The 24,834-nt window shown below is 61.5% G+C and overlaps 9 non-coding genes across 9 annotated transcripts; all 9 read left to right on the top strand.

Annotated features, from left to right (window-relative positions):
• The first annotated feature begins 2,360 nt into the window (after nucleotides 1–2,360).
• LOC125331240 lies at nucleotides 2,361–2,479 on the top strand. The gene has a single exon (XR_007205941.1). It is a non-coding gene; the product is annotated as a 5S ribosomal RNA (ribosomal RNA).
• A 2,848-nt stretch (nucleotides 2,480–5,327) lies between these two features.
• LOC125331200 lies at nucleotides 5,328–5,446 on the top strand. The gene has a single exon (XR_007205902.1). It is a non-coding gene; the product is annotated as a 5S ribosomal RNA (ribosomal RNA).
• A 2,557-nt stretch (nucleotides 5,447–8,003) lies between these two features.
• Nucleotides 8,004–8,122, top strand: LOC125331232. The gene has a single exon (XR_007205933.1). It is a non-coding gene; the product is annotated as a 5S ribosomal RNA (ribosomal RNA).
• A 2,421-nt stretch (nucleotides 8,123–10,543) lies between these two features.
• Nucleotides 10,544–10,662, top strand: LOC125331201. Its single transcript, XR_007205903.1, has one exon. It is a non-coding gene; the product is annotated as a 5S ribosomal RNA (ribosomal RNA).
• Nucleotides 10,663–11,375: 713 nt separating this feature from the next.
• On the top strand, nucleotides 11,376–11,494 carry LOC125331202. The gene has a single exon (XR_007205904.1). It is a non-coding gene; the product is annotated as a 5S ribosomal RNA (ribosomal RNA).
• Nucleotides 11,495–14,242: 2,748 nt separating this feature from the next.
• On the top strand, nucleotides 14,243–14,361 carry LOC125331270. Its single transcript, XR_007205969.1, has one exon. It is a non-coding gene; the product is annotated as a 5S ribosomal RNA (ribosomal RNA).
• Nucleotides 14,362–17,209: 2,848 nt separating this feature from the next.
• LOC125331203 lies at nucleotides 17,210–17,328 on the top strand. The gene has a single exon (XR_007205905.1). It is a non-coding gene; the product is annotated as a 5S ribosomal RNA (ribosomal RNA).
• A 2,548-nt stretch (nucleotides 17,329–19,876) lies between these two features.
• Nucleotides 19,877–19,995, top strand: LOC125331205. Its single transcript, XR_007205907.1, has one exon. It is a non-coding gene; the product is annotated as a 5S ribosomal RNA (ribosomal RNA).
• A 2,557-nt stretch (nucleotides 19,996–22,552) lies between these two features.
• Nucleotides 22,553–22,671, top strand: LOC125331236. The gene has a single exon (XR_007205937.1). It is a non-coding gene; the product is annotated as a 5S ribosomal RNA (ribosomal RNA).
• The last annotated feature ends 2,163 nt before the right edge of the window (nucleotides 22,672–24,834 follow it).

Below are 24,834 nucleotides of genomic sequence, written 5' to 3' on the forward strand. Positions count from 1 at the left end.
GTTGCCAAGGGCAGACCCGGTGGCCATGACTGTTGATGCTCCCGTAGCTTGCGTGGCTTTTGTGGCTTGTGTGGTGCTGGGTCTGTCTGTAGGTTCTGTTGTTGCCGACGGCGGCGCTGGTGTCCACGACTGTGGATGCTTGCATAGCTCGTGCGGCTGGCGTGGCTTGTGTGGGTCCAGGTCTGGCTGCAGGTTCCACTGTTGCCGAGGACAGACCTGGTGGCCATGACTGTTGATGCTCGCGTGCCTGGCGTGGCTTGTGTGGCTTGCGTGGTGCTTGGTCTGGATGCAGGTGCCGTTGTTGCCAAGGCCGAAGCAAGTGGCCATGACTGTTGATGCTCACGTAGTTCGCGTGGCCGGCGGGGCTTGTGAGGCTTGTGTGGCTCTGGGTCCAGCTGCAGGTTCCGTTGTTGCCGACGGCGGCGCTGGTGGCCGTGACTGTTGATGCTCCCGTAGCTTGCGTGGCTGGCGTGGTTTGAGTTGCTTGTGTGGCTCTGGGTCTGGCTGCAGGTTCCGTTGTTGCCGAGGGCAGACCTGGTGGCCATGACTGTTGATGCTCACGTAGCTCACGTGGCTGGCGTGGCTTGTGTGGCTTGTGTGGTGCTGGGTCTGGCTGCAGGTCCCATTGTTGCCAAGGGCAGACCCGGTGGCCATGACTGTTGATGCTCCCGTAGCTTGCGTGGCTGGCGTGGCTTGTGTGGTGCCAGGTCTGGCTGCAGGTTCCGTTGTTGCCAAGGCCGAAGCAAGTGGCCATGACTGTTGATGCTCATGTAGTTCGCGTGGCTGGCGTGGCTGTGGGTCTGGCTGCAGGTTCCGTTGTTGCCGAGGGCAGACCTGGTGGCCGTGACTGTTGATGCTCACGTAGCTTGCGTGGCTGGCGTTGCATTTGTGGCTTGTGTGGTGCTGGGTCTGGCTGCAGGTTCTGTTGTTGCAAAGGCCAAAGCAAGTGGCCATGACTGTTGATGCTCCCGTAGCTTGCGTAGCTTGCGTGGCCGGCGTGGCTTGTGTGGCTTGTGTGGCTCTGGGTCTGGCTGCAGGTTCCGTTGTTGCCGCGGGCAGACCTGGTGGCCGTGACTGTTGATGCTCCCGTAGCTTTTGTAGCTTGCGCGGCTGGCGTGGCTTGTGTGGCTTGTGTGGTGCTGGGTCTGGCTGCAGGTTCCGTTGTTGCCAAGGGTGAAGCAAGTGGCCATGACTGTTGATGCTCCCGTAGCTTGCGCGGCTGGCGTGGTTTGAGTGGCTTGTGTGGCTCTGGGTCTGGCTGCAGGTTCCGTTGTTGGCAAGGACAGACCTGGTGGCCGTGACTGTTGATGCTCACGTAGCTTGCGTGGCTGGCGTGGCTTGTGTGGCTTGTGTGGTGCCAGGTCTGGCTGCAGGTTCCGTTGTTGCCAAGGCCGAAGCAAGTGGCCATGACTGTTGATGCTCATGTAGTTCGCGTGGCTGGCGCGGCTGGCGTGGCTGGCGTGGCTGTGGATCTGGCTGCAGGTTCCGTTGTTGCCGAGGGCTGACCCAGTGGCCATGACTGGTGATGCTCACGTAGCTTGCGTGGCTGGCGTTGCATGTGTGGCTTGTGTGGTGCTGGGTCTGGCTGCAGGTTCCGTTGTTGCCAAGGGCGAAGCAAGTGGCCATGACTGTTGATGCGCGTGTGGCTGGCGTGGCTGGCGTGGCTTGTGTGGCTTGTGTGGCTCTGAGTCTGGCTGCAGGTTCCATTGTTGCCGACGGCAGCGCTGGTGGCCGTGACTGTTGATGCTCGTGTAGCTAACGTGGCTGGTGTGGCTTGAGTAGCTTGTGTGGCTCTGGGTCTGGCTGCAGGTTCCATTGTTGCCGAGGGCAGACCCGGTGGCCATGACTGTTGATGCTCCCGTAGCTTGCGTGGCTGGCATTGCATGTGAGGCTTGTGTGGTGCTGGGTCTGGCTGCAGGTTCCATTGTTGCCAAGGGCAGACCCGGTGGCCATGACTGTTGATGCTCACATAGCTTGCGTTGCTGGCGTGGCTTTTGTGGCTTGTGTGGTGCTGGGTCTGTCTGTAGGTTCTGTTGTTGCTGACGGCGGTGCTGGTGGCCATGACTGTGGATGCTTGCATAGCTCGTGCGGCTGGCGTGGCTTGAGTAGCTTGTGCAGCTCTGGGTCTGGCTGCAGGTTCCGTTGTTGCAAAGGCCAAAGCAAGTGGCCATGACTGTTGATGCTCGCGTGGCTGGCGTGGCCGGCGTGGCTTGTGTGGCCTGTGTGGCGCTTGGTCTGGCTGCAGGTTCCGTTGTTGCCGAGGGCGGCGCTGGCGGCCGTGTGCCGGGTGCGGGGGGCATTGGGGCAGGGCAGGAAGGCGCTGGCGTGTGCTGGAGAGCGCTGCTGTGGGGCTGAGGGGTGCCTACGGCCATACCACCCTGAGAACGCCCGATCTTGTCTGATCTCGGAAGCTAAGCAGGGTCGGGCCCGGTTAGTACTTGGATGGGAGACCGCCTGGGAATACCGGGTGCTGTAGGCTTCTTTTGCTGTCTTCCGGGGACTGCGACAGAGGTGCCTTGTTTTGTTTGGGCACACGAGCAAAGGGGCACAAGGGCCACGGTGGCCGTGGCTCGCGTGGCTCATGGGGCTTGTGTGGCTGGCGTGGCTTGTGTGGCTCTGGGTCTGGCTGCAGGTTCCGTTGTTGCCGCGGGCAGACCTGGTGGCCATGACTGTTGATGCTCACGTAGCTTTTGTAGCTTGCGCGGCTGGCGTGGCTTGTGTGGCTTGTGTGGTGCTGGGTCTGGCTGCAGGTCCCATTGTTGCCAAGGGCAGACCCCGTGGCCATGACTGTTGATGCTCCCGTAGCTTGTGTGGCTGGCGTGGCTTGTGTGGTGCCAGCTCTGGCTGCAGGTTCCGTTGTTGCCAAGGCCGAAGCAAGTGGCCATGACTGTTGATGCTCGTGTGGCTCACGTGGCTGGCGTGGCTTGTGTGGCTTGTGTGGCTCTGGGTCTGGCTGCAGGTTCCATTGTTGCCAAGGGCAGACCCGGTGGCCATGACTGTTGATGCTCCCGTAGCTTGCGTGGCTTTTGTGGCTTGTGTGGTGCTGGGTCTGTCTGTAGGTTCTGTTGTTGCCGACGGCGGCGCTGGTGTCCACGACTGTGGATGCTTGCATAGCTCGTGCGGCTGGCGTGGCTTGTGTGGGTCCAGGTCTGGCTGCAGGTTCCACTGTTGCCGAGGACAGACCTGGTGGCCATGACTGTTGATGCTCGCGTGCCTGGCGTGGCTTGTGTGGCTTGCGTGGTGCTTGGTCTGGATGCAGGTGCCGTTGTTGCCAAGGCCGAAGCAAGTGGCCATGACTGTTGATGCTCACGTAGTTCGCGTGGCCGGCGGGGCTTGTGAGGCTTGTGTGGCTCTGGGTCCAGCTGCAGGTTCCGTTGTTGCCGACGGTGGCGCTGGTGGCCGTGACTGTTGATGCTCCCGTAGCTCGCGTGGCTGGCGTGGTTTGAGTTGCTTGTGTGGCTCTGGGTCTGGCTGCAGGTTCCGTTGTTGCCGAGGGCAGACCTGGTGGCCATGACTGTTGATGCTCACGTAGCTCACGTGGCTGGCGTGGCTTGTGTGGCTTGTGTGGTGCTGGGTCTGGCTGCAGGTCCCATTGTTGCCAAGGGCAGACCCGGTGGCCATGACTGTTGATGCTCCCGTAGCTTGCGTGGCTGGCGTGGCTTGTGTGGTGCCAGGTCTGGCTGCAGGTTCCGTTGTTGCCAAGGCCGAAGCAAGTGGCCATGACTGTTGATGCTCATGTAGTTCGCGTGGCTGGCGTGGCTGTGGGTCTGGCTGCAGGTTCCGTTGTTGCCGAGGGCAGACCTGGTGGCCGTGACTGTTGATGCTCACGTAGCTTGCGTGGCTGGCGTTGCATTTGTGGCTTGTGTGGTGCTGGGTCTGGCTGCAGGTTCTGTTGTTGCAAAGGCCAAAGCAAGTGGCCATGACTGTTGATGCTCCCGTAGCTTGCGTAGCTTGCGTGGCCGGCGTGGCTTGTGTGGCTTGTGTGGCTCTGGGTCTGGCTGCAGGTTCCGTTGTTGCCGCGGGCAGACCTGGTGGCCGTGACTGTTGATGCTCCCGTAGCTTTTGTAGCTTGCGCGGCTGGCGTGGCTTGTGTGGCTTGTGTGGTGCTGGGTCTGGCTGCAGGTTCCGTTGTTGCCAAGGGTGAAGCAAGTGGCCATGACTGTTGATGCTCCCGTAGCTTGCGCGGCTGGCGTGGTTTGAGTGGCTTGTGTGGCTCTGGGTCTGGCTGGAGGTTCCGTTGTTGGCAAGGACAGACCTGGTGGCCGTGACTGTTGATGCTCACGTAGCTTGTGTGGCTGGCGTGGCTTGTGTGGCTTGTGTGGTGCCAGGTCTGGCTGCAGGTTCCGTTGTTGCCAAGGCCGAAGCAAGTGGCCATGACTGTTGATGCTCATGTAGTTCGCGTGGCTGGCGCGGCTGGCGTGGCTGGCGTGGCTGTGGATCTGGCTGCAGGTTCCGTTGTTGCCGAGGGCTGACCCAGTGGCCATGACTGGTGATGCTCACGTAGCTTGCGTGGCTGGCGTTGCATGTGTGGCTTGTGTGGTGCTGGGTCTGGCTGCAGGTTCCGTTGTTGCCAAGGGCGAAGCAAGTGGCCATGACTGTTGATGCGCGTGTGGCTGGCGTGGCTGGCGTGGCTTGTGTGGCTTGTGTGGCTCTGAGTCTGGCTGCAGGTTCCATTGTTGCCGACGGCAGCGCTGGTGGCCGTGACTGTTGATGCTCGTGTAGCTAACGTGGCTGGTGTGGCTTGAGTAGCTTGTGTGGCTCTGGGTCTGGCTGCAGGTTCCATTGTTGCCGAGGGCAGACCCGGTGGCCATGACTGTTGATGCTCCCGTAGCTTGCGTGGCTGGCATTGCATGTGAGGCTTGTGTGGTGCTGGGTCTGGCTGCAGGTTCCATTGTTGCCAAGGGCAGACCCGGTGGCCATGACTGTTGATGCTCACATAGCTTGCGTTGCTGGCGTGGCTTTTGTGGCTTGTGTGGTGCTGGGTCTGTCTGTAGGTTCTGTTGTTGCTGACGGCGGTGCTGGTGGCCATGACTGTGGATGCTTGCATAGCTCGTGCGGCTGGCGTGGCTTGAGTAGCTTGTGCAGCTCTGGGTCTGGCTGCAGGTTCCGTTGTTGCAAAGGCCAAAGCAAGTGGCCATGACTGTTGATGCTCGCGTGGCTGGCGTGGCCGGCGTGGCTTGTGTGGCCTGTGTGGCGCTTGGTCTGGCTGCAGGTTCCGTTGTTGCCGAGGGCGGCGCTGGCGGCCGTGTGCCGGGTGCGGGGGGCATTGGGGCAGGGCAGGAAGGCGCTGGCGTGTGCTGGAGAGCGCTGCTGTGGGGCTGAGGGGTGCCTACGGCCATACCACCCTGAGAACGCCCGATCTCGTCTGATCTCGGAAGCTAAGCAGGGTCGGGCCCGGTTAGTACTTGGATGGGAGACCGCCTGGGAATACCGGGTGCTGTAGGCTTCTTTTGCTGTCTTCCGGGGACTGCGACAGAGGTGCCTTGTTTTGTTTGGGCACACGAGCAAAGGGGCACAAGGGCAACGGTGGCCGTGGCTCGCGTGGCTCATGGGGCTTGTGTGGCTGGCGTGGCTTGTGTGGCTCTGGGTCTGGCTGCAGGTTCCGTTGTTGCCGCGGGCAGACCTGGTGGCCATGACTGTTGATGCTCACGTAGCTTTTGTAGCTTGCGCGGCTGGCGTGGCTTGTGTGGCTTGTGTGGTGCTGGGTCTGGCTGCAGGTCCCATTGTTGCCAAGGGCAGACCCCGTGGCCATGACTGTTGATGCTCCCGTAGCTTGTGTGGCTGGCGTGGCTTGTGTGGTGCCAGCTCTGGCTGCAGGTTCCGTTGTTGCCAAGGCCGAAGCAAGTGGCCATGACTGTTGATGCTCGTGTGGCTCACGTGGCTGGCGTGGCTTGTGTGGCTTGTGTGGCTCTGGGTCTGGCTGCAGGTTCCATTGTTGCCAAGGGCAGACCCGGTGGCCATGACTGTTGATGCTCCCGTAGCTTGCGTGGCTTTTGTGGCTTGTGTGGTGCTGGGTCTGTCTGTAGGTTCTGTTGTTGCCGACGGCGGCGCTGGTGTCCACGACTGTGGATGCTTGCATAGCTCGTGCGGCTGGCGTGGCTTGTGTGGGTCCAGGCCTGGCTGCAGGTTCCACTGTTGCCGAGGACAGACCTGGTGGCCATGACTGTTGATGCTCGCGTGCCTGGCGTGGCTTGTGTGGCTTGCGTGGTGCTTGGTCTGGATGCAGGTGCCGTTGTTGCCAAGGCCGAAGCAAGTGGCCATGACTGTTGATGCTCACGTAGTTCGCGTGGCCGGCGGGGCTTGTGAGGCTTGTGTGGCTCTGGGTCCAGCTGCAGGTTCCGTTGTTGCCGACGGCGGCGCTGGTGGCCGTGAGTGTTGATGCTCCCGTAGCTCGCGTGGCTGGCGTGGTTTGAGTTGCTTGTGTGGCTCTGGGTCTGGCTGCAGGTTCCGTTGTTGCCGCGGGCAGACCTGGTGGCCATGACTGTTGATGCTCACGTAGCTCACGTGGCTGGCGTGGCTTGTGTGGCTTGTGTGGTGCTGGGTCTGGCTGCAGGTTCTGTTGTTGCAAAGGCCAAAGCAAGTGGCCATGACTGTTGATGCTCCCGTAGCTTGCGTAGCTTGCGTGGCCGGCGTGGCTTGTGTGGCTTGTGTGGCTCTGGGTCTGGCTGCAGGTTCCGTTGTTGCCGCGGGCAGACCTGGTGGCCGTGACTGTTGATGCTCCCGTAGCTTTTGTAGCTTGCGCGGCTGGCGTGGCTTGTGTGGCTTGTGTGGTGCTGGGTCTGGCTGCAGGTTCCGTTGTTGCCAAGGGTGAAGCAAGTGGCCATGACTGTTGATGCTCCCGTAGCTCGCGTGGCTGGCATGGTTTGAGTGGCTTGTGTGGCTCTGGGTCTGGCTGCAGGTTCCGTTGTTGGCAAGGACAGACCTGGTGGCCATGACTGTTGATGCTCACGTAGCTTGCGTGGCTGGCGTGGCTTGTGTGGCTTGTGTGGTGCCAGGTCTGGCTGCAGGTTCCGTTGTTGCCAAGGCCGAAGCAAGTGGCCATGACTGTTGATGCTCATGTAGTTCGCGTGGCTGGCGCGGCTGGCGTGGCTGGCGTGGCTGGCGTGGCTGTGGATCTGGCTGCAGGTTCCGTTGTTGCCGAGGGCTGACCCAGTGGCCATGACTGGTGATGCTCACGTAGCTTGCGTGGCTGGCGTTGCATGTGTGGCTTGTGTGGTGCTGGGTCTGGCTGCAGGTTCCGTTGTTGCCAAGGGCGAAGCAAGTGGCCATGACTGTTGATGCGCGTGTGGCTGGCGTGGCTGGCGTGGCTTGTGTGGCTTGTGTGGCTCTGAGTCTGGCTGCAGGTTCCATTGTTGCCGACGGCAGCGCTGGTGGCCGTGACTGTTGATGCTCGTGTAGCTAACGTGGCTGGTGTGGCTTGAGTAGCTTGTGTGGCTCTGGGTCTGGCTGCAGGTTCCATTGTTGCCGAGGGCAGACCCGGTGGCCATGACTGTTGATGCTCCCGTAGCTTGCGTGGCTGGCATTGCATGTGAGGCTTGTGTGGTGCTGGGTCTGGCTGCAGGTTCCATTGTTGCCAAGGGCAGACTCGGTGGCCATGACTGTTGATGCTCACATAGCTTGCGTTGCTGGCGTGGCTTTTGTGGCTTGTGTGGTGCTGGGTCTGTCTGTAGGTTCTGTTGTTGCTGACGGCGGTGCTGGTGGCCATGACTGTGGATGCTTGCATAGCTCGTGCGGCTGGCGTGGCTTGAGTAGCTTGTGCAGCTCTGGGTCTGGCTGCAGGTTCCGTTGTTGCCAAGGGCGAAGCAAGTGGCCATGACTGTTGATGCTCGCGTGGCTGGCGTGGCCGGCGTGGCTTGTGTGGCCTGTGTGGCGCTTGGTCTGGCTGCAGGTTCCGTTGTTGCCGAGGGCGGCGCTGGCGGCCGTGTGCCGGGTGCGGGGGGCATTGGGGCAGGGCAGGAAGGCGCTGGCGTGTGCTGGAGAGCGCTGCTGTGGGGCTGAGGGGTGCCTACGGCCATACCACCCTGAGAACGCCCGATCTCGTCTGATCTCGGAAGCTAAGCAGGGCCGGGCCCGGTTAGTACTTGGATGGGAGACCGCCTGGGAATACCGGGTGCTGTAGGCTTCTTTTGCTGTCTTCCGGGGACTGCGACAGAGGTGCCTTGTTTTGTTTGGGCACATGAGCAAAGGGGCACGAGGGCCACGGTGGCCGTGGCTCGCGTGGCTCATGGGGCTTGTGTGGCTGGCGTGGCTTGTGTGGCTCTGGGTCTGGCTGCAGGTTCCGTTGTTGCCGAGGGCAGACCTGGTGGCCATGACTGTTGATGCTCACGTAGCTTTTGTAGCTTGCGCGGCTGGCGTGGCTTGTGTGGCTTGTGTGGTGCTGGGTCTGGCTGCAGGTCCCATTGTTGCCAAGGGCAGACCCCGTGGCCATGACTGTTGATGCTCCCGTAGCTTGTGTGGCTGGCGTGGCTTGTGTGGTGCCAGCTCTGGCTGCAGGTTCCGTTGTTGCCAAGGCCGAAGCAAGTGGCCATGACTGTTGATGCTCGTGTGGCTCACGTGGCTGGCGTGGCTTGTGTGGCTTGTGTGGCTCTGGGTCTGGCTGCAGGTTCCATTGTTGCCAAGGGCAGACCCGGTGGCCATGACTGTTGATGCTCCCGTAGCTTGCGTGGCTTTTGTGGCTTGTGTGGTGCTGGGTCTGTCTGTAGGTTCTGTTGTTGCCGACGGCGGCGCTGGTGTCCACGACTGTGGATACTTGCATAGCTCGTGCGGCTGGCGTGGCTTGTGTGGGTCCAGGTCTGGCTGCAGGTTCCACTGTTGCCGAGGACAGACCTGGTGGCCATGACTGTTGATGCTCGCGTGCCTGGCGTGGCTTGTGTGGCTTGCGTGGTGCTTGGTCTGGATGCAGGTGCCGTTGTTGCCAAGGCCGAAGCAAGTGGCCATGACTGTTGATGCTCACGTAGTTCGCGTGGCTGGCGTGGCTGTGGGTCTGGCTGCAGGTTCCGTTGTTGCCGAGGGCAGACCTGGTGGCCGTGACTGTTGATGCTCACGTAGCTTGCGTGGCTGGCGTTGCATTTGTGGCTTGTGTGGTGCTGGGTCTGGCTGCAGGTTCTGTTGTTGCAAAGGCCAAAGCAAGTGGCCATGACTGTTGATGCTCCCGTAGCTTGCGTAGCTTGCGTGGCCGGCGTGGCTTGTGTGGCTTGTGTGGCTCTGGGTCTGGCTGCAGGTTCCGTTGTTGCCGCGGGCAGACCTGGTGGCCGTGACTGTTGATGCTCCCGTAGCTTTTGTAGCTTGCGCGGCTGGCGTGGCTTGTGTGGCTTGTGTGGTGCTGGGTCTGGCTGCAGGTTCCGTTGTTGCCAAGGGTGAAGCAAGTGGCCATGACTGTTGATGCTCCCGTAGCTCGCGTGGCTGGCATGGTTTGAGTGGCTTGTGTGGCTCTGGGTCTGGCTGCAGGTTCCGTTGTTGGCAAGGACAGACCTGGTGGCCATGACTGTTGATGCTCACGTAGCTTGCGTTGCTGGCGTGGCTTGTGTGGCTTGTGTGGTGCCAGGTCTGGCTGCAGGTTCCGTTGTTGCCAAGGCCGAAGCAAGTGGCCATGACTGTTGATGCTCATGTAGTTCGCGTGGCTGGCGCGGCTGGCGTGGCTGGCGTGGCTGTGGATCTGGCTGCAGGTTCCGTTGTTGCCGAGGGCTGACCCAGTGGCCATGACTGGTGATGCTCACGTAGCTTGCGTGGCTGGCGTTGCATGTGTGGCTTGTGTGGTGCTGGGTCTGGCTGCAGGTTCCGTTGTTGCCAAGGGCGAAGCAAGTGGCCATGACTGTTGATGCGCGTGTGGCTGGCGTGGCTGGCGTGGCTTGTGTGGCTTGTGTGGCTCTGAGTCTGGCTGCAGGTTCCATTGTTGCCGACGGCAGCGCTGGTGGCCGTGACTGTTGATGCTCGTGTAGCTAACGTGGCTGGTGTGGCTTGAGTAGCTTGTGTGGCTCTGGGTCTGGCTGCAGGTTCCATTGTTGCCGAGGGCAGACCCGGTGGCCATGACTGTTGATGCTCCCGTAGCTTGCGTGGCTGGCATTGCATGTGAGGCTTGTGTGGTGCTGGGTCTGGCTGCAGGTTCCATTGTTGCCAAGGGCAGACCCGGTGGCCATGACTGTTGATGCTCACATAGCTTGCGTTGCTGGCGTGGCTTTTGTGGCTTGTGTGGTGCTGGGTCTGTCTGTAGGTTCTGTTGTTGCTGACGGCGGTGCTGGTGGCCATGACTGTGGATGCTTGCATAGCTCGTGCGGCTGGCGTGGCTTGAGTAGCTTGTGCAGCTCTGGGTCTGGCTGCAGGTTCCGTTGTTGCAAAGGCCAAAGCAAGTGGCCATGACTGTTGATGCTCGCGTGGCTGGCGTGGCCGGCGTGGCTTGTGTGGCCTGTGTGGCGCTTGGTCTGGCTGCAGGTTCCGTTGTTGCCGAGGGCGGCGCTGGCGGCCGTGTGCCGGGTGCGGGGGGCATTGGGGCAGGGCAGGAAGGCGCTGGCGTGTGCTGGAGAGCGCTGCTGTGGGGCTGAGGGGTGCCTACGGCCATACCACCCTGAGAACGCCCGATCTCGTCTGATCTCGGAAGCTAAGCAGGGTCGGGCCCGGTTAGTACTTGGATGGGAGACCGCCTGGGAATACCGGGTGCTGTAGGCTTCTTTTGCTGTGTCCTGGGGTCTGGGCAAGAGGTGCCTTGTTTTGTTTGGGCACACGAGCAAAGGGGCACGAGGGCAACGGTGGCCGTGGCTCGCGTGGCTCATGGGGCTTGTGTGGCTGGCGTGGCTGGCGTGGCTTGTGTGGCTTGTGTGGCTCTGGGTCTGGCTACAGGTTCCGTTGTTGGCAAGGACAGACCTGGTGGCCATGAGTGTTGATGCTCCCGTAGCTCACATGGCTGGCGTGGCTGTTGTTGCTTGTGTGGTGCCAGGTCTGGCTGCAGGTTCTGTTGTTGCCAAGGCCGAAGCAAGTGGCCATGACTGTTGATGCTCATGTAGTTCGCGTGGCCGGCGTTGCTTGTGTGGCTCTGGGTCTGCCTGCAGGTGCCATTGTTGCCGAGGGCTGACCCGGTGGCCATGACTGTTGATGCTCACGTAGCTCACGTGGCTGGCGTGGTTCGAGTAGCTTGTGCAGCTCTGGGTCTGGCTGCAGGTTCCGTTGTTGCCAAGGGCGAAGCAAGTGGCCATGACTGTTGATGCTCGCGTGGCTGGCGTGGCCGGCGTGGCTTGTGTGGCCTGTGTGGCGCTTGGTCTGGCTGCAGGTTCCGTTGTTGCCGAGGGCGGCGCTGGCGGCCGTGTGCCGGGTGCGGGGGGCATTGGGGCAGGGCAGGAAGGCGCTGGCGTGTGCTGGAGAGCGCTGCTGTGGGGCTGAGGGGTGCCTACGGCCATACCACCCTGAGAACGCCCGATCTCGTCTGATCTCGGAAGCTAAGCAGGGTCGGGCCCGGTTAGTACTTGGATGGGAGACCGCCTGGGAATACCGGGTGCTGTAGGCTTCTTTTGCTGTCTTCCGGGGACTGCGACAGAGGTGCCTTGTTTTGTTTGGGCACATGAGCAAAGGGGCACGAGGGCCACGGTGGCCGTGGCTCGCGTGGCTCATGGGGCTTGTGTGGCTGGCGTGGCTTGTGTGGCTCTGGGTCTGGCTGCAGGTTCCGTTGTTGCCGCGGGCAGACCTGGTGGCCATGACTGTTGATGCTCACGTAGCTTTTGTAGCTTGCGCGGCTGGCGTGGCTTGTGTGGCTTGTGTGGTGCTGGGTCTGGCTGCAGGTCCCATTGTTGCCAAGGGCAGACCCCGTGGCCATGACTGTTGATGCTCCCGTAGCTTGTGTGGCTGGCGTGGCTTGTGTGGTGCCAGCTCTGGCTGCAGGTTCCGTTGTTGCCAAGGCCGAAGCAAGTGGCCATGACTGTTGATGCTCGTGTGGCTCACATGGCTGGTGTGGCTTGTGTGGCTTGTGTGGCTCTGGGTCTGGCTGCAGGTTCCATTGTTGCCAAGGGCAGACCCGGTGGCCATGACTGTTGATGCTCCCGTAGCTTGCGTGGCTTTTGTGGCTTGTGTGGTGCTGGGTCTGTCTGTAGGTTCTGTTGTTGCCGACGGCGGCGCTGGTGTCCACGACTGTGGATGCTTGCATAGCTCGTGCGGCTGGCGTGGCTTGTGTGGGTCCAGGTCTGGCTGCAGGTTCCACTGTTGCCGAGGACAGACCTGGTGGCCATGACTGTTGATGCTCGCGTGCCTGGCGTGGCTTGTGTGGCTTGCGTGGTGCTTGGTCTGGATGCAGGTGCCGTTGTTGCCAAGGCCGAAGCAAGTGGCCATGACTGTTGATGCTCACGTAGTTCGCGTGGCCGGCGGGGCTTGTGAGGCTTGTGTGGCTCTGGGTCCAGCTGCAGGTTCCGTTGTTGCCGACGGCGGCGCTGGTGGCCGTGAGTGTTGATGCTCCCGTAGCTCGCGTGGCTGGCGTGGTTTGAGTTGCTTGTGTGGCTCTGGGTCTGGCTGCAGGTTCCGTTGTTGCCGAGGGCAGACCTGGTGGCCATGACTGTTGATGCTCACGTAGCTCACGTGGCTGGCGTGGCTTGTGTGGCTTGTGTGGTGCTGGGTCTGGCTGCAGGTTCCGTTGTTGCCAAGGCCGAAGCAAGTGGCCATGACTGTTGATGCTCATGTAGTTCGCGTGGCTGGCGTGGCTGTGGGTCTGGCTGCAGGTTCCGTTGTTGCCGAGGGCAGACCTGGTGGCCGTGACTGTTGATGCTCACGTAGCTTGCGTGGCTGGCGTTGCATTTGTGGCTTGTGTGGTGCTGGGTCTGGCTGCAGGTTCTGTTGTTGCAAAGGCCAAAGCAAGTGGCCATGACTGTTGATGCTCCCGTAGCTTGCGTAGCTTGCGTGGCCGGCGTGGCTTGTGTGGCTTGTGTGGCTCTGGGTCTGGCTGCAGGTTCCGTTGTTGCCGCGGGCAGACCTGGTGGCCGTGACTGTTGATGCTCCCGTAGCTTTTGTAGCTTGCGCAGCTGGCGTGGCTTGTGTGGCTTGTGTGGTGCTGGGTCTGGCTGCAGGTTCCGTTGTTGCCAAGGGTGAAGCAAGTGGCCATGACTGTTGATGCTCCCGTAGCTCGCGTGGCTGGCATGGTTTGAGTGGCTTGTGTGGCTCTGGGTCTGGCTGCAAGTTCCGTTGTTGGCAAGGACAGACCTGGTGGCCATGACTGTTGATGCTCACGTAGCTTGCGTTGCTGGCGTGGCTTGTGTGGCTTGTGTGGTGCCAGGTCTGGCTGCAGGTTCCGTTGTTGCCAAGGCCGAAGCAAGTGGCCATGACTGTTGATGCTCATGTAGTTCGCGTGGCTGGCGCGGCTGGCGTGGCTGGCGTGGCTGTGGATCTGGCTGCAGGTTCCGTTGTTGCCGAGGGCTGACCCAGTGGCCATGACTGGTGATGCTCACGTAGCTTGCGTGGCTGGCGTTGCATGTGTGGCTTGTGTGGTGCTGGGTCTGGCTGCAGGTTCCGTTGTTGCCAAGGGCGAAGCAAGTGGCCATGACTGTTGATGCGCGTGTGGCTGGCGTGGCTGGCGTGGCTTGTGTGGCTTGTGTGGCTCTGAGTCTGGCTGCAGGTTCCATTGTTGCCGACGGCAGCGCTGGTGGCCGTGACTGTTGATGCTCGTGTAGCTAACGTGGCTGGTGTGGCTTGAGTAGCTTGTGTGGCTCTGGGTCTGGCTGCAGGTTCCATTGTTGCCGAGGGCAGACCCGGTGGCCATGACTGTTGATGCTCCCGTAGCTTGCGTGGCTGGCATTGCATGTGAGGCTTGTGTGGTGCTGGGTCTGGCTGCAGGTTCCATTGTTGCCAAGGGCAGACCCGGTGGCCATGACTGTTGATGCTCACATAGCTTGCGTTGCTGGCGTGGCTTTTGTGGCTTGTGTGGTGCTGGGTCTGTCTGTAGGTTCTGTTGTTGCTGACGGCGGTGCTGGTGGCCATGACTGTGGATGCTTGCATAGCTCGTGCGGCTGGCGTGGCTTGAGTAGCTTGTGCAGCTCTGGGTCTGGCTGCAGGTTCCGTTGTTGCAAAGGCCAAAGCAAGTGGCCATGACTGTTGATGCTCGCGTGGCTGGCGTGGCCGGCGTGGCTTGTGTGGCCTGTGTGGCGCTTGGTCTGGCTGCAGGTTCCGTTGTTGCCGAGGGCGGCGCTGGCGGCCGTGTGCCGGGTGCGGGGGGCATTGGGGCAGGGCAGGAAGGCGCTGGCGTGTGCTGGAGAGCGCTGCTGTGGGGCTGAGGGGTGCCTACGGCCATACCACCCTGAGAACGCCCGATCTCGTCTGATCTCGGAAGCTAAGCAGGGTCGGGCCCGGTTAGTACTTGGATGGGAGACCACCTGGGAATACCGGGTGCTGTAGGCTTCTTTTGCTGTCTTCCGGGGACTGCGACAGAGGTGCCTTGTTTTGTTTGGGCACACGAGCAAAGGGGCACAAGGGCAACGGTGGCCGTGGCTCGCGTGGCTCATGGGGCTTGTGTGGCTGGCGTGGCTTGTGTGGCTCTGGGTCTGGCTGCAGGTTCCGTTGTTGCCGCGGGCAGACCTGGTGGCCATGACTGTTGATGCTCACGTAGCTTTTGTAGCTTGCGCGGCTGGCGTGGCTTGTGTGGTTTGTGTGGTGCTGGGTCTGGCTGCAGGTCCCATTGTTGCCAAGGGCAGACCCCGTGGCCATGACTGTTGATGCTCCCGTAGCTTGTGTGGCTGGCGTGGCTTGTGTGGTGCCAGCTCTGGCTGCAGGTTCCGTTGTTGCCAAGGCCGAAGCAAGTGGCCATGACTGTTGATGCTCGTGTGGCTCACGTGGCTGGCGTGGCTTGTGTGGCTTGTGTGGCTCTGGGTCTGGCTGCAGGTTCCATTGTTGCCAAGGGCAGACCCGGTGGCCATGACTGTTGATGCTCCCGTAGCTTGCGTGGCTTTTGTGGCTTGTGTGGTGCTGGGTCTGTCTGTAGGTTCTGTTGTTGCCGACGGCGGCGCTGGTGTCCACGACTGTGGATGCTTGCATAGCTCGTGCGGCTGGCGTGGCTTGTGTGGGTCCAGGCCTGGCTGCAGGTTCCACTGTTGCCGAGGACAGACCTGGTGGCCATGACTGTTGATGCTCGCGTGCCTGGCGTGGCTTGTGTGGCTTGCGTGGTGCTTGGTCTGGATGCAGGTGCCGTTGTTGCCAAGGCCGAAGCAAGTGGCCATGACTGTTGATGCTCACGTAGTTCGCGTGGCCGGCGGGGCTTGTGAGGCTTGTGTGGCTCTGGGTCCAGCTGCAGGTTCCGTTGTTGCCGACGGCGGCGCTGGTGGCCGTGACTGTTGATGCTCCCGTAGCTCGCGTGGCTGGCGTGGTTTGAGTTGCTTGTGTGGCTCTGGGTCTGGCTGCAGGTTCCGTTGTTGCCGCGGGCAGACCTGGTGGCCATGACTGTTGATGCTCACGTAGCTCACGTGGCTGGCGTGGCTTGTGTGGCTTGTGTGGTGCTGGGTCTGGCTGCAGGTCCCATTGTTGCCAAGGGCAGACCCGGTGGCCATGACTGTTGATGCTCCCGTAGCTTGCGTGGCTGGCGTGGCTTGTGTGGTGCCAGGTCTGGCTGCAGGTTCCGTTGTTGCCAAGGCCGAAGCAAGTGGCCATGACTGTTGATGCTCATGTAGTTCGCGTGGCTGGCGTGGCTGTGGGTCTGGCTGCAGGTTCCGTTGTTGCCGAGGGCAGACCTGGTGGCCGTGACTGTTGATGCTCACGTAGCTTGCGTGGCTGGCGTTGCATTTGTGGCTTGTGTGGTGCTGGGTCTGGCTGCAGGTTCTGTTGTTGCAAAGGCCAAAGCAAGTGGCCATGACTGTTGATGCTCCCGTAGCTTGCGTAGCTTGCGTGGCCGGCGTGGCTTGTGTGGCTTGTGTGGCTCTGGGTCTGGCTGCAGGTTCCGTTGTTGCCGCGGGCAGACCTGGTGGCCGTGACTGTTGATGCTCCCGTAGCTTTTGTAGCTTGCGCGGCTGGCGTGGCTTGTGTGGCTTGTGTGGTGCTGGGTCTGGCTGCAGGTTCCGTTGTTGCCAAGGGTGAAGCAAGTGGCCATGACTGTTGATGCTCCCGTAGCTTGCGCGGCTGGCGTGGTTTGAGTGGCTTGTGTGGCTCTGGGTCTGGCTGCAGGTTCCGTTGTTGGCAAGGACAGACCTGGTGGCCGTGACTGTTGATGCTCACGTAGCTTGCGTGGCTGGCGTGGCTTGTGTGGCTTGTGTGGTGCCAGGTCTGGCTGCAGGTTCCGTTGTTGCCAAGGCCGAAGCAAGTGGCCATGACTGTTGATGCTCATGTAGTTCGCGTGGCTGGCGCGGCTGGCGTGGCTGGCGTGGCTGTGGATCTGGCTGCAGGTTCCGTTGTTGCCGAGGGCTGACCCAGTGGCCATGACTGGTGATGCTCACGTAGCTTGCGTGGCTGGCGTTGCATGTGTGGCTTGTGTGGTGCTGGGTCTGGCTGCAGGTTCCGTTGTTGCCAAGGGCGAAGCAAGTGGCCATGACTGTTGATGCGCGTGTGGCTGGCGTGGCTGGCGTGGCTTGTGTGGCTTGTGTGGCTCTGAGTCTGGCTGCAGGTTCCATTGTTGCCGACGGCAGCGCTGGTGGCCGTGACTGTTGATGCTCGTGTAGCTAACGTGGCTGGTGTGGCTTGAGTAGCTTGTGTGGCTCTGGGTCTGGCTGCAGGTTCCATTGTTGCCGAGGGCAGACCCGGTGGCCATGACTGTTGATGCTCCCGTAGCTTGCGTGGCTGGCATTGCATGTGAGGCTTGTGTGGTGCTGGGTCTGGCTGCAGGTTCCATTGTTGCCAAGGGCAGACCCGGTGGCCATGACTGTTGATGCTCACATAGCTTGCGTTGCTGGCGTGGCTTTTGTGGCTTGTGTGGTGCTGGGTCTGTCTGTAGGTTCTGTTGTTGCTGACGGCGGTGCTGGTGGCCATGACTGTGGATGCTTGCATAGCTCGTGCGGCTGGCGTGGCTTGAGTAGCTTGTGCAGCTCTGGGTCTGGCTGCAGGTTCCGTTGTTGCAAAGGCCAAAGCAAGTGGCCATGACTGTTGATGCTCGCGTGGCTGGCGTGGCCGGCGTGGCTTGTGTGGCCTGTGTGGCGCTTGGTCTGGCTGCAGGTTCCGTTGTTGCCGAGGGCGGCGCTGGCGGCCGTGTGCCGGGTGCGGGGGGCATTGGGGCAGGGCAGGAAGGCGCTGGCGTGTGCTGGAGAGCGCTGCTGTGGGGCTGAGGGGTGCCTACGGCCATACCACCCTGAGAACGCCCGATCTCGTCTGATCTCGGAAGCTAAGCAGGGTCGGGCCCGGTTAGTACTTGGATGGGAGACCGCCTGGGAATACCGGGTGCTGTAGGCTTCTTTTGCTGTGTCCTGGGGTCTGGGCAAGAGGTGCCTTGTTTTGTTTGGGCACACGAGCAAAGGGGCACAAGGGCAACGGTGGCCGTGGCTCGCGTGGCTCATGGGGCTTGTGTGGCTGGCGTGGCTTGTGTGGCTCTGGGTCTGGCTGCAGGTTCCGTTGTTGCCGCGGGCAGACCTGGTGGCCATGACTGTTGATGCTCACGTAGCTTTTGTAGCTTGCGCGGCTGGCGTGGCTTGTGTGGCTTGTGTGGTGCTGGGTCTGGCTGCAGGTCCCATTGTTGCCAAGGGCAGACCCCGTGGCCATGACTGTTGATGCTCCCGTAGCTTGTGTGGCTGGCGTGGCTTGTGTGGTGCCAGCTCTGGCTGCAGGTTCCGTTGTTGCCAAGGCCGAAGCAAGTGGCCATGACTGTTGATGCTCGTGTGGCTCACGTGGCTGGCGTGGCTTGTGTGGCTTGTGTGGCTCTGGGTCTGGCTGCAGGTTCCATTGTTGCCAAGGGCAGACCCGGTGGCCATGACTGTTGATGCTCCCGTAGCTTGCGTGGCTTTTGTGGCTTGTGTGGTGCTGGGTCTGTCTGTAGGTTCTGTTGTTGCCGACGGCGGCGCTGGTGTCCACGACTGTGGATGCTTGCATAGCTCGTGCGGCTGGCGTGGCTTGTGTGGGTCCAGGCCTGGCTGCAGGTTCCACTGTTGCCGAGGACAGACCTGGTGGCCATGACTGTTGATGCTCGCGTGCCTGGCGTGGCTTGTGTGGCTTGCGTGGTGCTTGGTCTGGATGCAGGTGCCGTTGTTGCCAAGGCCGAAGCAAGTGGCCATGACTGTTGATGCTCACGTAGTTCGCGTGGCCGGCGGGGCTTGTGAGGCTTGTGTGGCTCTGGGTCCAGCTGCAGGTTCCGTTGTTGCCGACGGCGGCGCTGGTGGCCGTGAGTGTTGATGCTCCCGTAGCTCGCGTGGCTGGCGTGGTTTGAGTTGCTTGTGTGGCTCTGGGTCTGGCTGCAGGTTCCGTTGTTGCCGCGGGCAGACCTGGTGGCCATGACTGTTGATGCTCACGTAGCTCACGTGGCTGGCGTGGCTTGTGTGGCTTGTGTGGTGCTGGGTCTGGCTGCAGGTTCTGTTGTTGCAAAGGCCAAAGCAAGTGGCCATGACTGTTGATGCTCCCGTAGCTTGCGTAGCTTGCGTGGCCGGCGTGGCTTGTGTGGCTTGTGTGGCTCTGGGTCTGGCTGCAGGTTCCGTTGTTGCCGCGGGCAGACCTGGTGGCCGTGACTGTTGATGCTCCCGTAGCTTTTGTAGCTTGCGCGGCTGGCGTGGCTTGTGTGGCTTGTGTGGTGCTGGGTCTGGCTGCAGGTTCCGTTGTTGCCAAGGGTGAAGCAAGTGGCCATGACTGTTGATGCTCCCGTAGCTCGCGTGGCTGGCATGGTTTGAGTGGCTTGTGTGGCTCTGGGTCTGGCTGCAGGTTCCGTTGTTGGCAAGGACAGACCTGGTGGCCATGACTGTTGATGCTCACGTAGCTTGCGTGGCTGGCGTGGCTTGTGTGGCTTGTGTGGTGCCAGGTCTGGCTGCAGGTTCCGTTGTTGCCAAGGCCGAAGCAAGTGGCCATGACTGTTGATGCTCATGTAGTTCGCGTGGCTGGCGCGGCTGGCGTGGCTGGCGTGGCTGTGGATCTGGCTGCAGGTTCCGTTGTTGCCGAGGGCTGACCCAGTGGCCATGACTGGTGATGCTCACGTAGCTTGCGTGGCTGGCGTTGCATGTGTGGCTTGTGTGGTGCTGGGTCTGGCTGCAGGTTCCGTTGTTGCCAAGGGCGAAGCAAGTGGCCATGACTGTTGATGCGCGTGTGGCTGGCGTGGCTGGCGTGGCTTGTGTGGCTTGTGTGGCTCTGAGTCTGGCTGCAGGTTCCATTGTTGCCGACGGCAGCGCTGGTGGCCGTGACTGTTGATGCTCGTGTAGCTAACGTGGCTGGTGTGGCTTGAGTAGCTTGTGTGGCTCTGGGTCTGGCTGCAGGTTCCATTGTTGCCGAGGGCAGACCCGGTGGCCATGACTGTTGATGCTCCCGTAGCTTGCGTGGCTGGCATTGCATGTGAGGCTTGTGTGGTGCTGGGTCTGGCTGCAGGTTCCATTGTTGCCAAGGGCAGACCCGGTGGCCATGACTGTTGATGCTCACATAGCTTGCGTTGCTGGCGTGGCTTTTGTGGCTTGTGTGGTGCTGGGTCTGTCTGTAGGTTCTGTTGTTGCTGACGGCGGTGCTGGTGGCCATGACTGTGGATGCTTGCATAGCTCGTGCGGCTGGCGTGGCTTGAGTAGCTTGTGCAGCTCTGGGTCTGGCTGCAGGTTCCGTTGTTGCAAAGGCCAAAGCAAGTGGCCATGACTGTTGATGCTCGCGTGGCTGGCGTGGCCGGCGTGGCTTGTGTGGCCTGTGTGGCGCTTGGTCTGGCTGCAGGTTCCGTTGTTGCCGAGGGCGGCGCTGGCGGCCGTGTGCCGGGTGCGGGGGGCATTGGGGCAGGGCAGGAAGGCGCTGGCGTGTGCTGGAGAGCGCTGCTGTGGGGCTGAGGGGTGCCTACGGCCATACCACCCTGAGAACGCCCGATCTCGTCTGATCTCGGAAGCTAAGCAGGGTCGGGCCCGGTTAGTACTTGGATGGGAGACCGCCTGGGAATACCGGGTGCTGTAGGCTTCTTTTGCTGTCTTCCGGGGACTGCGACAGAGGTGCCTTGTTTTGTTTGGGCACACGAGCAAAGGGGCACAAGGGCAACGGTGGCCGTGGCTCGCGTGGCTCATGGGGCTTGTGTGGCTGGCGTGGCTTGTGTGGCTCTGGGTCTGGCTGCAGGTTCCGTTGTTGCCGCGGGCAGACCTGGTGGCCATGACTGTTGATGCTCACGTAGCTTTTGTAGCTTGCGCGGCTGGCGTGGCTTGTGTGGCTTGTGTGGTGCTGGGTCTGGCTGCAGGTCCCATTGTTGCCAAGGGCAGACCCCGTGGCCATGACTGTTGATGCTCCCGTAGCTTGTGTGGCTGGCGTGGCTTGTGTGGTGCCAGCTCTGGCTGCAGGTTCCGTTGTTGCCAAGGCCGAAGCAAGTGGCCATGACTGTTGATGCTCGTGTGGCTCACGTGGCTGGCGTGGCTTGTGTGGCTTGTGTGGCTCTGGGTCTGGCTGCAGGTTCCATTGTTGCCAAGGGCAGACCCGGTGGCCATGACTGTTGATGCTCCCGTAGCTTGCGTGGCTTTTGTGGCTTGTGTGGTGCTGGGTCTGTCTGTAGGTTCTGTTGTTGCCGACGGCGGCGCTGGTGTCCACGACTGTGGATGCTTGCATAGCTCGTGCGGCTGGCGTGGCTTGTGTGGGTCCAGGCCTGGCTGCAGGTTCCACTGTTGCCGAGGACAGACCTGGTGGCCATGACTGTTGATGCTCGCGTGCCTGGCGTGGCTTGTGTGGCTTGCGTGGTGCTTGGTCTGGATGCAGGTGCCGTTGTTGCCAAGGCCGAAGCAAGTGGCCATGACTGTTGATGCTCACGTAGTTCGCGTGGCCGGCGGGGCTTGTGAGGCTTGTGTGGCTCTGGGTCCAGCTGCAGGTTCCGTTGTTGCCGACGGCGGCGCTGGTGGCCGTGACTGTTGATGCTCCCGTAGCTCGCGTGGCTGGCGTGGTTTGAGTTGCTTGTGTGGCTCTGGGTCTGGCTGCAGGTTCCGTTGTTGCCGCGGGCAGACCTGGTGGCCATGACTGTTGATGCTCACGTAGCTCACGTGGCTGGCGTGGCTTGTGTGGCTTGTGTGGTGCTGGGTCTGGCTGCAGGTTCTGTTGTTGCAAAGGCCAAAGCAAGTGGCCATGACTGTTGATGCTCCCGTAGCTTGCGTAGCTTGCGTGGCCGGCGTGGCTTGTGTGGCTTGTGTGGCTCTGGGTCTGGCTGCAGGTTCCGTTGTTGCCGCGGGCAGACCTGGTGGCCGTGACTGTTGATGCTCCCGTAGCTTTTGTAGCTTGCGCGGCTGGCGTGGCTTGTGTGGCTTGTGTGGTGCTGGGTCTGGCTGCAGGTTCCGTTGTTGCCAAGGGTGAAGCAAGTGGCCATGACTGTTGATGCTCCCGTAGCTCGCGTGGCTGGCATGGTTTGAGTGGCTTGTGTGGCTCTGGGTCTGGCTGCAGGTTCCGTTGTTGGCAAGGACAGACCTGGTGGCCATGACTGTTGATGCTCACGTAGCTTGCGTGGCTGGCGTGGCTTGTGTGGCTTGTGTGGTGCCAGGTCTGGCTGCAGGTTCCGTTGTTGCCAAGGCCGAAGCAAGTGGCCATGACTGTTGATGCTCATGTAGTTCGCGTGGCTGGCGCGGCTGGCGTGGCTGGCGTGGCTGGCGTGGCTGTGGATCTGGCTGCAGGTTCCGTTGTTGCCGAGGGCTGACCCAGTGGCCATGACTGGTGATGCTCACGTAGCTTGCGTGGCTGGCGTTGCATGTGTGGCTTGTGTGGTGCTGGGTCTGGCTGCAGGTTCCGTTGTTGCCAAGGGCGAAGCAAGTGGCCATGACTGTTGATGCGCGTGTGGCTGGCGTGGCTGGCGTGGCTTGTGTGGCTTGTGTGGCTCTGAGTCTGGCTGCAGGTTCCATTGTTGCCGACGGCAGCGCTGGTGGCCGTGACTGTTGATGCTCGTGTAGCTAACGTGGCTGGTGTGGCTTGAGTAGCTTGTGTGGCTCTGGGTCTGGCTGCAGGTTCCATTGTTGCCGAGGGCAGACCCGGTGGCCATGACTGTTGATGCTCCCGTAGCTTGCGTGGCTGGCATTGCATGTGAGGCTTGTGTGGTGCTGGGTCTGGCTGCAGGTTCCATTGTTGCCAAGGGCAGACCCGGTGGCCATGACTGTTGATGCTCACATAGCTTGCGTTGCTGGCGTGGCTTTTGTGGCTTGTGTGGTGCTGGGTCTGTCTGTAGGTTCTGTTGTTGCTGATGGCGGTGCTGGTGGCCATGACTGTGGATGCTTGCATAGCTCGTGCGGCTGGCGTGGCTTGAGTAGCTTGTGCAGCTCTGGGTCTGGCTGCAGGTTCCGTTGTTGCAAAGGCCAAAGCAAGTGGCCATGACTGTTGATGCTCGCGTGGCTGGCGTGGCCGGCGTGGCTTGTGTGGCCTGTGTGGCGCTTGGTCTGGCTGCAGGTTCCGTTGTTGCCGAGGGCGGCGCTGGCGGCCGTGTGCCGGGTGCGGGGGGCATTGGGGCAGGGCAGGAAGGCGCTGGCGTGTGCTGGAGAGCGCTGCTGTGGGGCTGAGGGGTGCCTACAGCCATACCACCCTGAGAACGCCTGATCTCGTCTGATCTCGGAAGCTAAGCAGGGTCGGGCCCGGTTAGTACTTGGATGGGAGACCGCCTGGGAATACCGGGTGCTGTAGGCTTCTTTTGCTGTGTCCTGGGGTCTGGGCAAGAGGTGCCTTGTTTTGTTTGGGCACACGAGCAAAGGGGCACAAGGGCAACGGTGGCCGTGGCTCGCGTGGCTCATGGGGCTTGTGTGGCTGGCGTGGCTTGTGTGGCTCTGGGTCTGGCTGCAGGTTCCGTTGTTGCCGCGGGCAGACCTGGTGGCCATGACTGTTGATGCTCACGTAGCTTTTGTAGCTTGCGCGGCTGGCGTGGCTTGTGTGGCTTGTGTGGTGCTGGGTCTGGCTGCAGGTCCCATTGTTGCCAAGGGCAGACCCCGTGGCCATGACTGTTGATGCTCCCGTAGCTTGTGTGGCTGGCGTGGCTTGTGTGGTGCCAGCTCTGGCTGCAGGTTCCGTTGTTGCCAAGGCCGAAGCAAGTGGCCATGACTGTTGATGCTCGTGTGGCTCACGTGGCTGGCGTGGCTTGTGTGGCTTGTGTGGCTCTGGGTCTGGCTGCAGGTTCCATTGTTGCCAAGGGCAGACCCGGTGGCCATGACTGTTGATGCTCCCGTAGCTTGCGTGGCTTTTGTGGCTTGTGTGGTGCTGGGTCTGTCTGTAGGTTCTGTTGTTGCCGACGGCGGCGCTGGTGTCCACGACTGTGGATGCTTGCATAGCTCGTGCGGCTGGCGTGGCTTGTGTGGGTCCAGGCCTGGCTGCAGGTTCCACTGTTGCCGAGGACAGACCTGGTGGCCATGACTGTTGATGCTCGCGTGCCTGGCGTGGCTTGTGTGGCTTGCGTGGTGCTTGGTCTGGATGCAGGTGCCGTTGTTGCCAAGGCCGAAGCAAGTGGCCATGACTGTTGATGCTCACGTAGTTCGCGTGGCCGGCGGGGCTTGTGAGGCTTGTGTGGCTCTGGGTCCAGCTGCAGGTTCCGTTGTTGCCGACGGCGGCGCTGGTGGCCGTGAGTGTTGATGCTCCCGTAGCTCGCGTGGCTGGCGTGGTTTGAGTTGCTTGTGTGGCTCTGGGTCTGGCTGCAGGTTCCGTTGTTGCCGCGGGCAGACCTGGTGGCCATGACTGTTGATGCTCACGTAGCTCACGTGGCTGGCGTGGCTTGTGTGGCTTGTGTGGTGCTGGGTCTGGCTGCAGGTTCTGTTGTTGCAAAGGCCAAAGCAAGTGGCCATGACTGTTGATGCTCCCGTAGCTTGCGTAGCTTGCGTGGCCGGCGTGGCTTGTGTGGCTTGTGTGGCTCTGGGTCTGGCTGCAGGTTCCGTTGTTGCCGCGGGCAGACCTGGTGGCCGTGACTGTTGATGCTCCCGTAGCTTTTGTAGCTTGCGCGGCTGGCGTGGCTTGTGTGGCTTGTGTGGTGCTGGGTCTGGCTGCAGGTTCCGTTGTTGCCAAGGGTGAAGCAAGTGGCCATGACTGTTGATGCTCCCGTAGCTCGCGTGGCTGGCATGGTTTGAGTGGCTTGTGTGGCTCTGGGTCTGGCTGCAGGTTCCGTTGTTGGCAAGGACAGACCTGGTGGCCATGACTGTTGATGCTCACGTAGCTTGCGTGGCTGGCGTGGCTTGTGTGGCTTGTGTGGTGCCAGGTCTGGCTGCAGGTTCCGTTGTTGCCAAGGCCGAAGCAAGTGGCCATGACTGTTGATGCTCATGTAGTTCGCGTGGCTGGCGCGGCTGGCGTGGCTGGCGTGGCTGGCGTGGCTGTGGATCTGGCTGCAGGTTCCGTTGTTGCCGAGGGCTGACCCAGTGGCCATGACTGGTGATGCTCACGTAGCTTGCGTGGCTGGCGTTGCATGTGTGGCTTGTGTGGTGCTGGGTCTGGCTGCAGGTTCCGTTGTTGCCAAGGGCGAAGCAAGTGGCCATGACTGTTGATGCGCGTGTGGCTGGCGTGGCTGGCGTGGCTTGTGTGGCTTGTGTGGCTCTGAGTCTGGCTGCAGGTTCCATTGTTGCCGACGGCAGCGCTGGTGGCCGTGACTGTTGATGCTCGTGTAGCTAACGTGGCTGGTGTGGCTTGAGTAGCTTGTGTGGCTCTGGGTCTGGCTGCAGGTTCCATTGTTGCCGAGGGCAGACCCGGTGGCCATGACTGTTGATGCTCCCGTAGCTTGCGTGGCTGGCATTGCATGTGAGGCTTGTGTGGTGCTGGGTCTGGCTGCAGGTTCCATTGTTGCCAAGGGCAGACCCGGTGGCCATGACTGTTGATGCT

The sequence above is a fragment of the Corvus hawaiiensis genome, chromosome 10, assembly GCF_020740725.1.
Source record: "Corvus hawaiiensis isolate bCorHaw1 chromosome 10, bCorHaw1.pri.cur, whole genome shotgun sequence".
Taxonomy (NCBI): domain Eukaryota; kingdom Metazoa; phylum Chordata; class Aves; order Passeriformes; family Corvidae; genus Corvus; species Corvus hawaiiensis.